Source organism: Garra rufa, chromosome 2, assembly GCF_049309525.1.
Source record: "Garra rufa chromosome 2, GarRuf1.0, whole genome shotgun sequence".
Taxonomy (NCBI): Eukaryota; Metazoa; Chordata; class Actinopteri; order Cypriniformes; family Cyprinidae; genus Garra; species Garra rufa.
This window is the reverse complement of record NC_133362.1, coordinates 9,239,855-9,258,184: the sequence shown is the minus strand read 5'-3', so window position 1 is coordinate 9,258,184 and position 18,330 is coordinate 9,239,855. Positions and strand designations below refer to the sequence as shown.

The window sequence follows — 18,330 nt, the reverse complement described above, 5'->3', positions numbered from 1 at the left end:
CCGATCAGCTGGCGAGTGGAAGATACCAACTCCCGAATGGGGTTTTGTTAGTCATCAGTAAAATCCATTTAAAAATTGATATTCAATTTTTACTCAAATTTACGCAAGATCCTGTTGTAAACCGTTGAAATACATACAATGATGATTAAATATTAGTCCATATGTATATTAACATCACACGTTAATAACGTTTTAGCAAACCACTATTCCTCCAAAAGAAAGTGGAACGTCCCAAGCTGTATTCCTTGTTTGTAAAGGGGATTTGTGCTTTAAAGCTGTTTAAGTACAAGACCTGCTGCAGACCCCTACATAAGAGGAACCGCTGACGTTGGCCTTGACTATAACACATATTGAAGCAAAATACAAAAAGACATTAAAAGAGTGAAATAACAGTACAGATACATGACATTGAATATCACATTGACAGCATTCTGGCCCAAGGCCATACAGTAATGTCTCTTTCTCTCTCTTTCTCCATTAGAAGGGGAGATTCCAGTGAATAGGAAGCTTCTTAGAAGTTGTTATGTTGAAAATATTCAGGGTACAAAACTATTTTTGCCTGCATACTTCACAAATTAAAATCAGCAAGGGAACGCAATAAGCTTCTAGTTTGAATGTTGTGTATGCTTAATGGGCTTTGAATACTAAAGTATTTATAAAGTTGTAAGGGATAGATAGATCGAAAAAACACTTGAAAGCTTTTATTTTTACACTTTTATAATATTCTACCAATGGCAGATTACATTTTATACACATAAATATTGTATTATAGTAGAAACAGGCAGTTGTTACATTCTTTAATCCAGCAAATTTTCCTTAGATTTAAAAAATAAATTGCTGAGAGCATAATTCATGACAAAAACCGCATATCATTATATCAAATCGATATGGAAAATAGAAATTTTATTTAATAAATCTGCTAATAAGATACAACATAAACACATTTTGACAACATGCCTCAGTGACAGTAACAGCGTAATTTATAAAACACCAAAATATAAAAAGTAACATATCAATATATGATATCATTGAGGCTTACAGAATTTGTTACATTTACATACATTTAATAATTTAGCAGATATAGCAACAATATGTAAGTGCTGTGATAAGTCCCGGTTAGTCTAAGGCAGTACATGTAGCAAGTTTTTTTAATAATAACATAACAGAAAGAATAAAAAGTAGATACAAAAGAAATAAAATACAGAGAATTAGTGTCGGAGGGTCAAGTTATTCTTTTTTATAATAAATGAAAAGAAAACAAGTAGATGGAAAATAAAAATAAAAGTGAACGTTAGTGTTAGAGGATCAAGTTTTTTTAATAAATTAAAAGAAAACAAGCAGAATTGAAATAGAATATAGAGTGCAAGTGTTAGAGGGTCAGGTTTTTATATAATAAAAGAAAACAAGCAGATAGAATAGAAATAGACAAGTTTTTTATAAATAAAAAGGAAACAAGTAGATAGAATAAAAATAGAATAAAAATGTAAAAATGTTTATATAATAAATGAAAGAAAACAAGATAGAATAGAATTAAAATATAGAGTGCTGGTGTTAGAGGGTCAAGTGAAAGATGGAGAAGATATGTCTTTAGTCATTTCTTAAAGATGGCTAAAAACTCACACACTTTCCGGTTTGCTACTTTTGCAGCTGCATTCTGGATTAGCCGAACTGGCTGGAAGGCCTGCCAAGAGAGCAGTGCAATAGTCCAGCCTGAACAGAACAAGAGCTTGAACAGAGAGTGGTGTAGCATGTCCCGAATGTAAGGGCCTGATCTTCCAAATGCTGCATTAGGAAAATCTGCAGGAACGGGCAAAATTCATTGATGTGTTTGAAATATTCAGGGTACAAATCTAAACAGTCTACATGACTACACTGTATGACCTACCAAACACTGGAGCAAGTGATCCTTTCTGTATTAGCGTGTGCTGTGCAATCATGTGATAGCTGAACATGAGTGCTGGGTGGAACGATTCCCTTTCAAAGCAACATCTCCCTCATCACTGGCTAAGTCCAGCCTGAGGCCTCCAGGTCTCCTGAGATGCTCCACACAACTTCAAAGACAATTTCCCCCTCATTTCTACACACAGAACTTTAGGAATTAATGAGAAACTGTTTCAAAGATGACAGAGCTATAATGTAACTTGAGCGCATCAAGAGTGACAGATTCGCTGTTTCACAACATTTCATTCACTCGAGTCGCACACAAATACCGAACAATCACTTAGAAAAAAAATCACCATCTGATTGATACACATATTCCTAATGGTTTACAAGAGTTCTCATCAACTTTTCAACTTTTTGTGGAGTTAGAAATCTCCCTTTACTCTCCGTGTTGTTTCCTGCCTGAAGAGAGACTACAAAGACGAGACTCTCAAAGGAGGTTTGATTATTTAATGGGGAAAATCAGGAGGTGCGGTGCAGCGGGACCTTGTAGATGCATTGATGTTGAAGAAAAAAAAAAAGAGACAGAAGCTCAAGGTGCCAGGAAGTGGGGGGAAAACAACTGCAATGATTTTGCAGCGAACTGATGAACACAGGTGAACTTTCATGCTTTTCAAAAACACAGCAACAAGGCCTTTGAGTAAAGCATACTCTGATTTAACTTTCATATCAAGATAGGAGCATTCAAAAGCTTCTTTTAAGCGCTACATTAAAAGATGATCCTTTCAGTACGATACACTGTGTGGATCCAAGGCAATTTAGTAGACCTAATGCGGGTACAAACACTCTTGAAGCAAACTGGTATGAAGGGTTTTACTCTAGGACACAGTGGAAAGTACTACCTGAAAGCACTACTGCCTATACACTACTACCTTCTGCTCACCAAGCCTGCATTTATTTGATCTAAAATACAGCAAAAGCAGTAATATTTTGAATTTTTTACTGTTTCAAATAACTGCTTTCTATTTTATTATATTTTACAATGTAATTTATTCCTGTGATCAAATCTGAATTTTCAGCATCATTACTCCAGTCTTCAGTGTCACATGATTAAGAAATCATTCTAATATGCTGATTTGCTGTTCAAGAAACATGTTTTATTTTAATTATTTTACTTAATTCTTCATTTCAGGATTCTTTGATAAATAGAAAGATCCAAAGATTAGCATTTATCTGAAATAAAAAGCTTTCGTAACAATATACACTATACTATTCAAAAGCTTGGAGTCAGTGTAATTTTATTTTGGTGGGGAAAGAAATTATAGAAATTAATGCTTTTATTTAGCAAGGATGCTTTAAATTGATCAAAAATGATGATAAAGACATTTAAAATGTTACAAAAGATTTCTCTTTCAGATAAATGCTGTTCTTTTGAACTTTCTATGCATCAAAGAAACCCAGGGCTTAAAGCAAAAAAAAAAAATCTTCTGACTGAAAATTTTTCCTCCAAAAAATCTACCATTCCACAGCCATACCTGTCACACACCCACTTTATAAGAAGTTTTTTCCCTTCTTATAGTGTGTCCTACTAATTTAAAACATGTTGAAGCATCTTCTGATCAATAATAAAAAATTCTTATTAAAAAAATTAGCCTTGAGGTGATAATTGACTCATTAATGCGATTTTTTATTTTTATTAAATGTCATTATCTGTCAAATTAAAAAGTATTTAATATATTTGATTTATTTTTTTAATTTCTAATTAAAACAATATAATAGCAGAATAAGACAAATAAGTTACCAATCATATAAAATTAGTATTAATAAAAAATAATTTGTATTACAGAGGTGGCACAAAGAAACACAAGAGTGGCTTGTAGGTGCAATTTCAGACGTTTAATGAGGCTCAGATGTGGCATAAGTGCAAATAAATTTATGTTGAGATAAATGTTTTAAATATAAATTTTTAATATAGAAATATTACGTTTTAAATAATGAAGTATACGTTACAATGACGCTAAATCCGCCAGCAGTAAGACAAATGATTCGTTTGAACGGCTGATTCATTCGGGAATGAAGCAAGTGACTGTCTTTATGAATGGATGAACTGAAGATTGTTCAAAACACACTTTCATTCATGAATGAAACACCGCTGTTTTGCTTTTAAAGAGGCGCAGCGGCTTATTTAGAAATATTTTCATTTAAAGAAATAGAGTAAAATCAGGCAATAGAGATATAGTCAGACAACGTAAGACATTTTATATTTTCTTGTTATTGAACTGTTGTATTAAATCAACATTACATTTGTTTACTCCCTTAACAAGTGTCTAAATCTGTCACTCTCCTTTTCGCGTTCTGTGGGCGCACAGACAATAATCTATGAGAGAGCGCACAAATGAGTCACAAGTGTTTCACTTTAAATAAGTAGGACTCAAAAGCACGTGCAAATGATAGATTCCAATGTGTATTAATATGTTTTGGTTTGCCGTCAGAACAACAACAACAACAACAACAACAACATATACGTCTACATATATACACGTTTCTTTTCCCCTCATTTTCTCTAATTGACGGAAATCCGTCACAGACTTGCTGCAGGTAATGCCGAGTTCAGACTGCACGATTTTCAAAGCAATCGCGTCACAGATGTTTTCACACTGCATGACTATCTGGGGTAGCATTCCGTCGCTGCTGTGTTCACACTGCACGATGGATCGGCGACAGGGGGTTTCACACTGCATGACTTTACAATAGGAAGAATCGCCGACAACTTTGTCCCGGTCCGCAAACTACGTCTCACAACCAAACACACGCGAGAAGTGACAACGCGAGGTCAGGCATGCAAGTTCTCACGTGAGACTGGTATTATTATAAAAAAAAGGTAGCCCTCAAGAAGCTTGTCATACAAATTGCATGTGCACTCATTTGCAGCGAAAAGAAAAAAAGCCGAAACTATGCTTGTTGATATTGTGGTCTATACCTTCGTAACTCCTCCCCCAACTTCCCGCTGGCCTGGATGTTGCTGTCTCATTGGCTGTAGGTAATCGCCGATGTGATTTTCAGTCAGATCACCTTTCACACGGCATGATTTTGAATCGCCGACAGGTCCAGATATTTAGCATGCCAAATATCTCACGGGTGTCGGCGACACGTCGGCGATTCTCTCAGATCGCGTCTTTGATAGTTCACACTGTGTGATTGTCACTCGCGTGAACGAGCACTGATTTGCCTGTGATTTCGGGCATTTGTCGGCGATTTCTCAAAACCTGTCGGCGAGTCAAAATCGGGGCTAAAATCATGCAGTCTGAACTAGGCTTAACGGAAATCCGTCGTAGCGACGGAGAACTTTAACCCCTGGAAACCTGAAAAAATTCTACTCAGTTGTTTTCCACATAATAATAATAGTTTGAGCAGCAAATCAGAATATTAGAATGATTTCTGAAGGATCATGTGACTAGTGTAATGATGCTAAAAATTCAGCTTTATTCAGCAATTTTAAAATATATTCAAACAGAAAACTTTTATTTTAAATAGTAAAAATATTTCAAAATTTTACAGCTTTTGCTGTACTTTGGATCAAAGTAGCAGGCTTCCATGGAACCTTTTCATTGGACTGAAGTTTCCTTATAGTGGAAAAATGTTCTTTAGATTATTAAAATGTTCAAAACACTAAGGCACTGTTTACACCTTGTATTAAAGGAACAGATCACCCAAAAATGAAAATTCTGTCATTAATTACTCACCCTTACGTTGTTCCAAAGGCGTAGGACCTTAGTTCATCTTCTGAATGCAAATTAAGATATTTTTGATGAAATCCGAGAGCCTTCTGATCGTTTAAAGACAGCAAAAGAACATGTTTGCAAGAAGATGAATCCACATGCATGCGTTGTGGTACTCTCATGAAGGCATGTTGAAGACTAAAGAAATTGTTGTATACAGTTGTTGTTTTCTTTGCACACAAAAAGAATTCTCATGGCTTTATAAAATTACAGTTGAACCACTGATGTCACACGGACTATCTTAACAACGTCCTTACTACCTTTCTGGGCCTTGACTGTATCAGCTGCATTGATGTCTATTTGTGTTCTGAAGATGAATGAATGTCTAACAGGTTTGGAACAACATGAGGGTGAGTAATCAATGACAGAATTTTCCTTTTTGAGTGAACTATACCTTTTAAAAGGATTGTGAACTGCCTTTGTTTTATTATTTTGTACTGTTCTCTGAGGTCCACTTATAACGTTTCAAGATATTTACATGAAAATTTCAAAGAAATAGGCTATTTTCTGTGTTGTTTTATCCCCTCTCATCAAAACACTCTGTTTGAATAGGCGTGGCAGATTGTAGACTTGGAAGTAAATGCCAACTGGTATGACTGGATAATAGTTGTGTATGTTTGACAGCCTATATCCTTCACAAATGGACGCATAAATACTCATACATATCAAACGATCTGTAAAAACAAAGCAATAGTGACCACATAATAAAAAGTTACTCACACTTGTGTGTCGTGACATTACTGTCGGATGCAATATAGTTAGCACAGCATCGTCTTTTAGTTTTAATCTTTTTGAAAATCCCCCGTCGAATTGTTCCATTAAGAATGAAGTTCATCCACTCTATCCTAACATTGGGATCAGAATGAAGGCATTGCAAAAACTGCAGTGTCTTCTTGTATTTGGAGCCATCTTTATCGTTTGTTTTCTGCGTAGACCTGCGTTTGCCTCTCTCGTTATTTACCTACTGCATGAGTGAATCGGTGGATGGGGCTAAACATGCAGCAATGTAAGAAGGCTTTAATCATTTTCTGTGGAGGCAGTGCTTAGCCACACTATTGCATTACAGAGTGGCACATTCCACATATTGTTTTGGCAGAATGGCTTCAATATAAGCTGTTTTCAGACTAACAAAAAAGTTTTGAGTTCTGAAACTTACAGGATGCTTTTATAGTACAATCATCTCCTATAACTCAAATGATCAAGGGAATTTTGGTTTCTCAGTTAATGACCCTTTTAAGATGTTTTTGTTGACCAAATCACAAGTGGATAACACAAAAAAATGTTATTTTAAAGGTCTCATATTGTCAAAACTGAAATTTCCTGGCTTTTTTCATGATAACTGAGGACTAGGGGCTATGTAACTACCATATAAGTTTCAAAACAGTCAATGCACAGCAAAATGTACACAGCCATAAAGTAGCTGTGCCTTTTCAGAAGACACTGTGACTTCCGTAAAAATGTGACATATGAACTACTCAGTCACCGCCTTTATTCACCAACTCGAGCACCAACCACTGTCCCACCTTCCTTTTGCCAACCCCAGACAACATCGCATCCATGCCATTGCTGAGCAAGAATAACACGGAAACAAGTCGATAAAACACTATTCAGTCGATGGATGTCAGGAAACTACATCATTGCACAGGCTTCTAAACAACATTAATATAAGAGACCAGTGGCACGTCAACTTCATCCTCTTTCACGCAGCGATTCCGGAAAATGTGATGTATAACAACACGTATCGATCCACTAAACTGAAACTAAACTGACAACTGCGCTTCAGTGCGAACAGTGAGGAGCTCCCTGATCGCTGCTTTATTCCAGTTTGCACATATTTTTTGCTGGTAAAAGAGTCGCGTAGCTTGCTGCATTCAATGTTAAAAAAAAAAACCCATGAATAACCATCTGAAACATCCTGTTGAGTATTACCAAGCCACAGCAGTCTACAGCATATATGACCCTAGTTACCTGTGGTTGGCCTGGAAGACAACAGAAAACAACAGGCCAATCAGAAGAGATGCTTATGAATATTAATTAGACAGGCTAAAATCGACCTGTTCTTGACAGAGCTACTAAGAGAGGAGCTGTAAAAATATATTGAGATGGTTTTTGGCATGTATTCCACAAATATATATTCTTAAGGTCATCAACAATAAAATAAACCTCAAGAAAGGTGTAAAATATGTGACCTTTAAGAACTGATAACTGAAAGGTTCTTTGAGGAAACAAAAATGGTTCTTCTATGGCTTTTCTAACCTTTATTTTTAAAGTGCATGGATTTTAAATGAAGAATGTTTATTGTAACTTAGCATAACTTTGACTTTTTAATAAACATTCTATTAGTATTTGTGTTCAGTGTTGGGGAAAGTTACTTTTAAAAGTAATGCATTACAATATTGAGTTACTCCGTGAAAAAGTAACTAATTACGTTACTTAGTTACTATTTATGGAAAGTAATGCGTTACGTTATTTTTGAGTTACTTTCTAAATCTGGGCAGGGCTTGATTGTTTGTTTTTAATATAAAAAGTTGGCAAGTTATCTATTTTTGGCAAATGTAAAAGCCTTTTCACACCAAAAGCCTCAGGCTTAGAGAGAAGCAAATTCATGTCTGTACAGTAGACCGCAGAAGAAAAAATTTCAACTCTTCAGCAATAAAAAAGGAAAACAAATGTTAGAAATGTTAGAGTCATTTTTGCTTATTAGTATGGATGAACTGGATCATCGAAGGTTGGCAGCAAAGACATCGGTTAATAAAATGGGATTAAATACATAAAGTTAAATACATATTTGTATTTAACATATCTAATTATTGCAGGTTTGTGTTGAATTTCAATGTTTTTATTCATTTGGAATGCTGTATCTGTTTTTTAGTGAGTAAGATTATTTTTTTGCATGTTCACATTTATTCTAGAACTAAAGTAACATCTTACTCACAATTTCCCTCAATATGGGGACAGGAGAGCTTTTAATCAATAAATGGGGGGAAAAGTAACTGGCGTTACTTATTTGAAACAGTAACTCAGATATTTTCTTGTCAATTAAAAAGTAATGTATTACTTTACTAGTTACTTGGAAAAAGTAATATTATTACCTAACTTGTGTTGTGTTCAATTCTTGACATGATTCAGATAAATGCAGTTTGACTTGACCAAGCAATCATCAAGTTAAAAAGGTAGAAGTAGACAGACAGAAAGACAGACAGACAGATAGATAAGCATGTCTTTGTCCTTAATTAAAAAGCTCTAATTCCAAAAATGAAAGGAAAAGTGCCACGCTGCTCTAGAAACTCAGCATGTCAATACAGCTGCTTGATTCATGAGGGCCAATTTCAGAAGAGGAATGTTTAAGATACAAACAGCCATGGATTTCATGGGAAATCTTTATGTGTGCATGTCTCTCCATAAACGAGTGCTTCTCTTATCCTTTAATTCCCTCCCAAGAAAGAGCGAAGGCTTTATTGACAGTGTTTCAGTGTTTATAGGGCTGTGGATAGGATAACAGAAAGCATCCCTCTTATAAGAAACATTAATCCGGTTATAACTGGATTGGACTCTTGTTGCAGTAAAGTAATGTCTACAGTAAAGTGTTATGGGATGTTTAGCAATATGCCACTTGTATTATGTTCATCATAACCTAACTAGACTAAATGTGTATTTGTTTTCAATAAATACAGTAAAGAACCACTAAAACATATTTGTAAAAGTATAAAGGCCTGTTCACAACAAGAATGATAACTATAAAGACAACTATCATGATATTAGCATCCACACCAAAGAGCAATGTCTGTTCTGTTTATTATAAGCATGCTTTACAGTTTTGTCATCTGCCACTTTAAATAATTAAGCTCTTTAAAGTCTCTTATACTGCCTTTATTTGATCAAAAATACAGTAAAAACAGTAATATTGTGAAACCTTATTAAAATTCAAACCTTTTATGGTTGAATATACACTATTTTTTATATTTTTAAAAAAAGTTTCTTCTGCTCACCAAGCCTGCATTTATTTGATCCAAAGTACAGCAAAAACAGTAAAATTTTGAAATATTTTTACTATTTAAAATAACTGCTTTCTATTTGAATATTTTTTTTTTAAATTTAATTTATTCCTGGATTTTTAGCATCATTACTCCAGTCACATGATCCTTCAGAAATCATTCTAATATTCTGATTTGCTGCTCCTGCTCAAAAAACATTATTATTATGTTGAAAACAGCTGAGTAGAATTTTTTTTCAGGTTCCATTGATAAATAGAAAGTTCAGAAGAACAGTGTTTATCTGAAATAGAAATATTTTGTAACATTATAAATGCCTTATCATCACTTTTGATCAATCTAAAGCATCCTTGCTAAATAAAAGTATTTATTTCTATTTCTATCTCCTTCCCAAAAACAGAAAAAATATATATATACACTGACTCCAAGCTTTTGAATGGTATAGTGTATGATGTTACAAAAGCTTTTTATTTCAGATAAATGCTGATCTTTGGAGCTTTCTATTCATAAAAGAATCCTTAAAAAAAGTACTCAACTGTTTTAAATATTTATAATACTACTACTAATAATAAATGAACAGTAAATCAGCATATAAGAATGATTTCTGAAGGATCATGTGACACTGAAGACTGAAGTAATGATGCTTAAAATTTAGCTTTGATCACAGGAATAAATTACATTTTAAAATGTATTCAAATAGAAAGCGGTTATTTCACAATATTACTGCTTTTGCCATATTTTGAATCAAATAAACGCATGCTTGGAGAGCAGAAGACACTTCTTAAAAAACATTTGACTAGTAGTGTATGTTAAAATGTAATTTAGTATTGCAAAATTTTCAGCATCATTGCTCCAGTCTTCAATGTCACGTGATCCTTCAAAAGTTGTAAACTACAACTTGTAGTTTAATTTGTTTAAAAAACAAACAGTTTTGTCTAAATACTCCAATCACAGTGACTAAAGGAAGCACAACCTAATATAATGTTTTCTCCTGTGACATCCTTGCCATCAAATTCATTACATGCAAATGTGTTAAAAGAATAGTTCAGCCAGAAATGAAAATTTGCTGAAAATGTACTCACCCTCAGGTCATCCAAGATGTAGATGACTTTGTTTCTTCATGGGAACAGACGAAATGTAGCATTTTCACTGGAGAACAGAATATTTTGGACTAATATTTAAGCCAGCAGCTACAGTTAAATTAAAAATGCCTTAATGAATGTGCAGCTTTCTGCTTCACAAGATGGTAATTGATAGATTGGAGTGGTTTGGATTACTTGTGGATTATTGTCAGCTATTTGGACTCTCATTCTGATGGCACCCATTCACTGCAGTGCAAGTGATGTAATGCTAAATTCCTCCAAATTGGTTCTGATTAAGAAACAAACTCATCTACATCTTGGATGGCCTAAGGTTGAGCAAGTATTCAGGAAATTTTCATTTTTGGGTAAACTATTTCTGTAATGCCTGGCTCCTTAATGAGATACACTGGGTTTTCCTGGCACACTGAGCTGTTCTGTTCCATCGGTGCAAATAAACAGGTTGCAGACTCTGTGGCACAGCGTACCAGCGGAGCGACCCAGCTAGCGTCAGGGCGGGCCGATCTACCATTGCTCAATCCACTGATCAAAGCGCCTCTAAACTGCCAGAAACTAAGGCAAACAAGACTTCTGCGGCAGCCACGGAGACTGTTTCACTCTGTGTGAAACACTGAAAATAGGGAAAAAACAAATGGAGGTGGACAGAACACGTCCACGTCTGGTCACGTGAGTTTGACTGTGGCTGATGGGTCATGAAGTGCCAAAGCCAGAGACTTATTAGAGCTTCTAAGGCCATGGGAAGAGGATGAAAAAAGATCAAAGAGAATACCAAGAAAAAAACCTTCGGCAAATGCAATGGAAAGAAAGAGAGAGATGTTAAAACAGGAGGAGTGAAGGGATAATAATGAGATAGATAGCAGTGAGAGCTCAAGATAGAGGTTAGGAGGGTCAAGACCACTATGTATTCAAGAACAACCGTTTTGTCTTAGAAAGATCAACACAGGAAGAACTAGACTGCTGATGATGAGTGCAACATCACTGATTCTATTGCGCCATCTTGTGGAGGATAAGTTGAGTTTTACAATTAATATTAGAGGTCGACCGATGTATCGGTTTTGCCGATTAATCGGCACCGATAGTTGATTGGCCGAACTATCGGTTATCGGCAAAAATCCTTGCCGATAGTTTTTCCGGGTTGCGTTCTTTGCTGAAGCGGCTCACGCTCCGCTGTCATGGAGTGTGAGAGGTTAAGCCCTAGACCAATGTTTAATGCCAGGATTGTTACCATATATTTGTATTGATTTATATCCAGCTGTTTATTCTTAGCCAGCAAAGTTGAAGGTGTAAAGACATGAGAAAGCAAACTGTGTTCATTCAGCCGACAAAATCAGTCACAGCACGCCATAGTTTTACATTACACATCTTTCCTACATCGTTCATAAAGACATGACCCTGTGCTGGAAAATTGAGTATTGTGCATTTAAGCAAACTATTTGTATTTCTGTAGCTCTAATTAAGTCTGTATGCTTAATACAGAGCTATAATTTATGTTTTAGCCTTTTCTTCAGGCCGTTAAAGCATGGTGAGTTTGCATCTTGTTACGCACTTTATTTCACAATGCCATTTTCCTGTTCCTATTTGATTTTAATAACTGATCAACAAAAATATCTATTAAAAATTAAGATAAAAATAATACAAAACGAAATTCGTTAAAGAAGGGATTTTCCACAAATAAAAACGTACGAAGTTGTCAAAAATTGTGTCTGACCCTCTCCAATTCTCCTGGCGTATTGCCGTCCAATTCATACCACGTCCTTTATGACATTTACAAATTACACAAACTTCTTTCGTAATTAACATATTAAACTGAAACAAAACAAAAACAAATAATATTTTAACAAATGTAAAACAGAAAAGAAATTGTTTCTGAAATGGCTGCAATATAGATCGCACTTTCTCTTTCCGTTTCATGTTTAAACTAACCTTTGCCGCTTTTTTGATCATTCTTGAAGTAAACATTTGCCCGTTTGGTGATTAAATAAACTGTTTTAGATTTATGCTTGAACTATACAACGCGTCCTGTGTGTGTGTGATACCTGCAAGTTGTCCACGCAACACAGCGCTGCACTTTTGTTCGGTTTCATTAAAGGGTGGGTGAAAAATAGATTCTCCGACGCACCTCAATCCTCTCTTCAATGAGCGTGTGTTTTTCCCGCATATGGCACGCGTGCGCGCCAGAAACGCGGCTGGCTTCATTGCACAGAATTTCCACAGTGAGCTAAGTGTATTGTTTGACAGTGTGAGCTATCAATCGCAGTTTTTGACTTTACATGTGCCTTCATTTCTGCCGTTTATAATGCGGTACTATTAGATGCACTGACAGACTTTCAATTGCTCTTTGTGTTTGTTTGTCCTAAAAAGCTTGATTGCAGATGCAGTTAAATGCACTTGGATTTTCAAATACTTTTATACGAAACTGATGTACACAGTCAGTTATGTTTTCAGAGCAGGACAAAACATCTGATACATCGAAATAGATCTGCATTCGTTTGAATGCAGCCTGTTAAAGCTGCCTCTGTCTGATCTCATCTGTAATAATCAAACGAAAAAGAAAAAAACTATTTCTGTAAACTTGCCGACACTTAAAGAACACTAATTTTAAATAAATAATTATTTTAAAAAGCAGCCTGCTTATATAATAAAAAAATGTTAAAATTTAAAGATTCCCACCCCTTTACAATGAGCCCATTTGTAACATCAACTAAGATTGATGAAAGCTGTAGAATAGAAGTGTTGTTCCTTGTTAGAGTGTTAATTTCAACATTTACTGATATATTGTTAAATTTCGAAGTTCATTTTGTTAACATTAATGAACTATGAAATAACTTTAATGATCAATTTATAATTAATATTAATATTTTTATTCATTTACAAAGTATGGTTTAGTATTTATTTTTTTAAATAGTAGAGCACTATTTTAGTTGGCCTTCAATATCCATTTTCAAAAACTATCGGTTAATTAATCGGTATCGGCCAGCGTGGTCCAACCTAGCTATCGGTATCGGTAAAAACCAATATCGGTCGACCTCTAATTAATATAAACATTTTTTTTTATTTAGTGTGCAGGCCTTTGAAAATCAAAATGCTTTTTCTAGACTATAGTATAAATGAGAAAAGACAGAATAATTTGAAAATGTAAAATAAACTGATAGTTGCAAAAATGATGTTTCCGCCCGGTTTCGAACCGGGGACCTTTCGCGTGTGAGGCGAACGTGATAACCACTACACTACGGAAACTTACATGTAAGACTCATGTAAATATTAGAAGTTAAAATTGTACAATTAAAGTTTACTTAGAAAAACAAACTTTTACAAGAAAATGTAGCTATTTTGTAAAGAAAACTTACATTTCCTAATTTTTATTCTATTAGATTTGACTAATTTTGAAGCTATACATCAGAGTATACTCACAACTTTTGTGAACATTTTGAGAACAAAAGTGCAGTCATTTAGATCTTTTCACCATTGACAATTTGCAATCACTTCTCAAAAGGTTTTTTTGTGAAAACAACATTCATTAATAATTTTTTAATGAGCATGAGGAAAAAAAATACTTAGAAAGATTTAATATCTTTTCTCCATAGATAAATGCACAGTAAAATAGGCTGTTTAATGGAAAAATAAGCATTTTAGTATTATGAAGTTAGTGACAAACCTTGTGGTGGCTAATGCTAATTCAGAGCCGCATGCTAGCATACTACCCTTAGTATTTTTACTATGCTATCTTTCTAGCATAGCAGTGTGTTAGTATGCCATTCTGAATTCAGAGTAAGTCTTTCAAATAAATTTAAATACAAATCCTAAATGTTCCTAAATTTTAAAGTTAAAAAATTACAATAACAAAAACCTGTTTCCGCCCGGTTTCGAACCGGGGACCTTTCGCGTGTTAGGCGAACGTGATAACCACTACACTACGGAAACCTCCATGTCACAAGCTTGCAACCATGCCGTAGTTAAGATGTAACTAAACTAGTTAGTCATTACATTTGCTATTTCAGTGAAGTATAAAAAAAACACATGCATACAAAAGTACAAATATGTTGTCACATTTAGTAGCTTTTAAGCTGGTTCTAACCTCCAGGTTATGAGAAAGCAACTATTACGAAATAATGATGTAACCTTTTTTTAATTATGTCAATGACTTTCTGAGAAATTGATCAAAATTAAGTAAGTTTGATTAAAACGGGAACAAACGCACCAAACCCTTATGAAAATTAACTATGGTTTTACAACAAATAGAAACAAAAAAACATGGTTACTATAGTTAAACCATTGTAACCACAAATTAACTATGGTCTTGGTACACTAACCATAGTTTAATAACCATGGTGTTTGTAGTAAAACTATGGTTATACAAATGGTCAAACAAAATCAATGCGCCAAAAAAACAACTTAATTCAAACAAGTTTTCATTCCCCATTGACAGGGTATGTTCTTGTTTTAAGTGTAAGCTTACTTAATTTAGTTAATCTCTCAGAAAACAAGACTTCATCCCCCGGTTTCACAGACAAGGCTTAAGCCTAGTCCTAGACTAAAATGTAAGTCTGAGCTGTTTCAACTGAAAGAAACGTGCACTGACTGATCTAAAAATATATCTGTGCCTTTGTTTTGTCTCAAGATGCACAACAGTAATGTTTTTTTTCTAAGCATGTTTACAAAAATTACTTAAATATTGTAATTGAACTATCTGCTAATCCTGGTTTAGTCTAAGCCCTGTCTGTGAAACCGGGCCCATATGTTCATATATATCTTGATCACATATTTATCTTGATTTAATGAAGTTTAGATATTTGTAATGGAAAAAAATGATTTTTTTTCTGTGCATTCAACATATAATGCAATGACTTTATGAACTTGTATCAAGATGCACACTATTTTTATTTTATTGCTTTGTTTTTTAACATGTACCTTAAGGGGGGAAATACACTAGTGTTAATCTTGATGCAAGTCAAAGGCAATGACAGTTCAGACAGCTTAAACATAAAAAAAATGCCAAAACAGCCTAAAATGGTTGGCTGATCTAGCTGCTTTCAGCTGTAAGTAGTTGGTTTTAGCTGATCTCCCCTCCCAGTCTGGCCAAACTGGTTTTAGCACATGAGAATAAAAAACGTTATTGAGGGAAACAGCACTGGCCTGATCGTTCAGATCGTTTTAGTGGGGCTGACTGGTTGAGACGACCTAAAAAGGGCCTAAAACCACCCCAAGCAAGCATATATGTCTATGAAATCAAACACTGAACTGCAACAATATTTAACATAATTTGTTTGAAGCTCTTAAGTTAGACCTGTGTCAAAAACGTGCATAAAATAACCCGCGAAGCGCCTGCTTGAGGCAACTAACGTTAGTTATCGACTACGCTGAGCCTTTATTCTTCACACAGCACAAACTCGATCTCAAATTCAGATTTATAAAATATTTTCAGTATTTCAAACGTGAACCATGTATTAACATAACCGTATTTAGCACTAAAACGTTTGTCCGTGTTTTGTTGCTGTGTAACTTACGTAACGTAAGCCCTTTGAATCTCGACGTTTTCGTTAAAGTTCACCACACAAACCATGTTTAAACTTATCGTGAACACATATTTAGTGTGGGTTATATTATACTTTACCTTGTGTCATTTTGTTCGTGGTTTTTGAGGATGAGGACAACGTCTGTTTATCCAGAATATAGGCCTTCAAGCGTTTCGTTCGGAATGAATCAGTTCTACGTAACGTAAGCCTTTTGAATCTCGACGTTTTCGTTAAATTCACCACACAAACCAAGTTTAAACTTTTCGTGAATACATGTATTTAGTGTGGGTTGTATTATACTTTACCTTGTGTCATTTTGTTCGTGGTTTTTGAGGATAAGGACACCGTCTGTTTATCCATCGTGATATAGGCCTTCAGGTGTTTCGTTCGGAATGAATCAGTTTTTGAGTGAATCTTTTAAGTGAACGAATCGGATTTGAATGTTTCAAATGTTGTAACTTTAATGGTAGAACAAATTAATTTAATCTTTAGTCAAAATACAAAATAATAATTATAACTTTAAAAAATTAAAATTTAATGTTTTATGTTTTGTGCAAATGTGCAATTTGGTGCAGATGTACTTATCAATATGGCAAATAGTTTGATTCAATTCTGATAGTTTGTAAATATATTTTATTTTTATAACGGTATAAACAGACTACTTACATAAAATGCATATAAATATGTCAGTTAATAAATGTGACCCTCAGGACAATATTTGGCCGAGTTACAACATTATGAAAATCTGGAATCTGAGGGTGCATAATAAATCTAAATATTAAGAAAATCGCCTTTAAAGTTGTCCAAATGAAGTTCTTAATAAATATTACCACAAATTAAGTTTTTATATATTTATGGTAGGAAATTTACAAAATATCTCCATGGAACATGATCTTTACTTAATATCCTAATGATTTTTGGCATAAAAGAAAAATCGATAATTTTGGCCCATAGAATGTATTGTTGGCTATTGCTACAAATATATACCTGTGCTACTTAAGACTGGTTTTGTGGTCCAGGGTCACAAATATTCTTAGTAAGATGATATTTAAATGCTTAGTTTTATGAACAAAGCTTTTCAGATGAACACATAAATGTTTCTCAAAAGTCTGATATATACTGAATCACAAGTTCTTTTGGTCCACTTAGTGTTCATTTTAAAATATTACTAACAATATAAGTTATTCCTCTGTTAACTTAAAAAATATACTTAAAGGCCTTATACTTGTTAAAAAGTTTGAAATAACATGGGACAGAAGTCATGTAGAAGATAATGAACAAGTTTTTTTTTTTAAGTTTTGATCAGTTTGATAATTTATAGATCTACGAAACTTGCATATCAAATAAAATACAGTAGACCTAGGTTTTATAAAGTTAAGCCAGTATTTTCAGCATAGTACTGGCAACCCACTTAACCACATCCTGTCTGTCTGTCTCCATCTTCCTTAAGCCCTTGGGGAAGTCTCTTGATTGCGGCGAGGAAGTTTGATAGGGTGCGTCTGTTCCCGGTTGCATAATGAAGGTGGCATTATGGTGTCACTCACCCTTCCGTGTCTGATTGAAAATCTGTATTTATTAAATCTCCTCAGAGAGGGAAGCATGTTAATATATAATTTAACTAAAGAGTGTCGTTCACACTCTCCATTTGCTTCATTGTCTCGCCATCACTTGACAATAAATCAGCCCCAATTCTAGCTTACAATATAACAAAACTCATAAAATATTAATTTGTGAGCATCCTGAACAGTGATTCTAATTTGGAGGGTTCCAAGTCAGTGCTATTGTGGTTCAGAGAAAGCAAGAAATAAAAAAAAATAAAAAAATGCTAATTGTGAATAATAGAATGTAACTACATAATATTGCTTTAGATGGCAAAATAAAGTTTTTCCATTAAAAAAGGAGAAAAAACATGAACAAAACTGTTCAAAAATAAAAGTAAATGCATACATTTATGTCTATGCAGTTCATGGTAATATGCATACACAAGATCTTTTATATAATAAACACTTGTAAGATAGTAAGTCTAATAAATAAGACTGTACTGTAAAAATGATTTGGTCTGTAA

At 34.3% G+C, this 18,330-nt stretch overlaps 2 non-coding genes across 2 annotated transcripts; both read right to left on the bottom strand.

The window, feature by feature from the left end:
* Positions 1–13,916: 13,916 nt before the first annotated feature.
* Positions 13,917–13,989, bottom strand: trnav-cac (transfer RNA valine (anticodon CAC)). Its single transcript has one exon. It is a non-coding gene; the product is annotated as a tRNA-Val (tRNA).
* A 611-nt stretch (positions 13,990–14,600) lies between these two features.
* Positions 14,601–14,673, bottom strand: trnav-aac (transfer RNA valine (anticodon AAC)). The gene has a single exon. It is a non-coding gene; the product is annotated as a tRNA-Val (tRNA).
* Between the last annotated feature and the right edge of the window lie 3,657 nt (positions 14,674–18,330).